Source organism: Physeter macrocephalus, unplaced genomic scaffold (assembly GCF_002837175.3).
Source record: "Physeter macrocephalus isolate SW-GA unplaced genomic scaffold, ASM283717v5 random_1216, whole genome shotgun sequence".
Taxonomy (NCBI): Eukaryota; Metazoa; Chordata; class Mammalia; order Artiodactyla; family Physeteridae; genus Physeter; species Physeter macrocephalus.
The window spans coordinates 12,956-15,314 of NW_021146580.1; the positions used below are offsets into that span (position 1 = coordinate 12,956).

At 54.0% G+C, this 2,359-nt stretch overlaps 1 long non-coding RNA gene across 1 annotated transcript; it reads right to left on the reverse strand.

The window, feature by feature from the left end:
* Nucleotides 1-205: 205 nt before the first annotated feature.
* Nucleotides 206-712, reverse strand: LOC114485419 (uncharacterized). The gene is made up of 2 exons (XR_003678862.2): nucleotides 538-712; nucleotides 206-447 (listed from the first exon to the last, which is right to left on the reverse strand). It is a non-coding gene; the product is annotated as an uncharacterized lncRNA (long non-coding RNA).
* Between the last annotated feature and the right edge of the window lie 1,647 nt (nucleotides 713-2,359).

A 2,359-nucleotide genomic window follows, 5' to 3' on the forward strand; every position in this document is an offset into this window, starting at 1 on the left:
CCCGTGCCTAGCGGACGTGGCTCCTCCAGCCCAGGACTTTCCCCGCCGCGCTGATATTTTCCGCGTCCGCGGCCCGGAATGGGGAGGAAGCGGGTCCCCTCAGGGTCTAAGAGGAGAGTCCCAGCCGGCCGGGACCCCGGAGAGAGGGCCAGGGACAAAGCAACGTTGTCAGGCGAGCCAGCCGCCCCCGCCCGCGCTTACTTACCTTCTGCACTTGGTCATGGTTGAGCTCCGTAAAGAAGTAGGCGAGCAGATGCGAGGCGATCATCCTGCCGCGGCCCGACGGCGCCGAGCTGGGAAACCGAGGCTGGAGCGCGTGCGGGGGAGGAGGGCGGCGCGGTCTGACCGCTTTGTACCCGGGCTTGGAGGCCCGGTCGGGAGCGGTGAGTCCGGGAGGTACACAAAGAAGGCACACGATGGCGCGCCCAGCTGGAGGGTTTCGGGTCTCTAAAAACAGGTTTTGATAGTCACAACTGCTGAAGGACCAAGAATCACTCCCAGAGAAGTGCTGGGATGCCCCACTGTCAAGGTACTAACTTCAGCCACAGAATCACTAAGGCTCAACTTGAGAAGAATAGCAGCTTGGCTCCACTAGGGCGACAGGACCTCTCCGGCTCACACGCGCGCTGCTCTCGCCCGCGGATCTTCTCGGCTTGGTGACACGCTGGTGCTAGCGGCGGCCCGGGACTCTTGCGCTGGAGTTTCGTGCAACAATGTGGCTTATTGAGGGGTTGCCGGCTCACGGGCCGCCGGGTCAGTGACGCGCGCACGCCCATTGGCTGCGCGGGGAGGGTGTGTGCGCCCACGGGCCGCCCGCCGCCGCGGTGCAGCCAGTCAGAGCGGACGGCCCGCGGGCGCGGCCGCTCAGACACCCGAGCCGGCAAGCTGGAGGGGCCCACCCGAGGCGGGGGGAGGGGCCAGGCAGCATGCATGAGACGTGTGGTCCGTGGCAACAGGCTGGGGCGGAAAGGCGCATGAGCCACCGCCGCGTCAGGCCCAGCTATGCGGGGGGGGGGCGCATAATCACAGACCAGGAGTGTGGGGTGACTGGAAAGACGGGTCACCGGACTTGCACACGCCCTGGGCGGGGAGAGAAACCACTGTCTGGTCATGTGAGGGGCCCCCGCTACTGGGTCACATTTCTGAAGCATCTTAGTTCTCACCTATTGTGGCTCCAGGCGTCCGCGCAATGCTGATGCAAAGTGAGCCGCCACAACTGCTGCTTACTTTATGCCAGGCACCACAAAAATGAATGGATGTGAGTTTTACTAACCTTGTTTTACAGATGAGGAAACAGAGCCCTTAAGAGACTTGCCCAAGGTCACACAGTTAATGAGTGGCAGGTAAGGGAAGAAACCCACGTCCGTCTGTCTTTGAGGCCCTATTCTTTTCCCTATTATCCCATCCTGCCACTGTAAGAGTCGGGAAGTAGAAAGCAGGAAAAGAACTTTGTCTGCAGCTGTGGGACTGATGCGTGCGTGAAACTGGGTAGGTGATAAGTGTGTAACCAAATGATCCTGGACATGTGTGGGGTGGGGTGGCTTATGGATGCTGAGAGGAGTAGGAGCCCCAGCCACAGCTAATGCCCACACCAAACGTTTTTTGTTTTTCCTTTTTTTTTCTAATTTTATTGAAGTATAGTTGATTTACAATGTTGTGTTCATTTCTGCTGTACAGCAAAGCGATGCAGTTATATATTCTTTTTCATGTTCTTTTCCATTATGGTTTATCACAAGGTATTGAATCTATTTCCCTGTGCTATACACTAGGACCTTGTTGTTTATCCATCCTGTATATAATAGTTTGCATCTGCTAACCCCAGACTCCCAATCCTTCCCCCCTCCCCCCACACCTGCAACCACAAGTCTGTTCTCTGTATCTGTGAGTCTGTTTCTGTTCCATAGATATGTTCATTTGTATCGTATTTTAGCTTACATACATAAGTGATATCATATGATATTTGTCTTTCTCTTTCTGACTTACTTCATTTAGCACAAGAATCTCTAGGTCTACCCATGTTGCTGCAAATGGCATTATTTCATTCATTTTTATGGCTGAGTAATATTCCATTGTATATACCTACCATATCTTCTTTATCCATCCATCTATAGATGGATATTTAGGTTTTTTCCATGTCTTGGCTATTGTAAATAGTGCTGCAATGAACATCGGGGTGCATGTATCTTTTCAAGTTATAGTTTTGTCTGGGTACATGCCCAGGAGTGGAATTGCTGGATCATATGCTGGCACCAGACTTTTATACATGGTGGAAGCCAGCAAGAGTGAGTGCAGCCTATGGGAGACTGGTGATTGTGGAGAATAGCAAGCCTGGGGTTGGAAAGGTTGCAGGGGAGGGAAG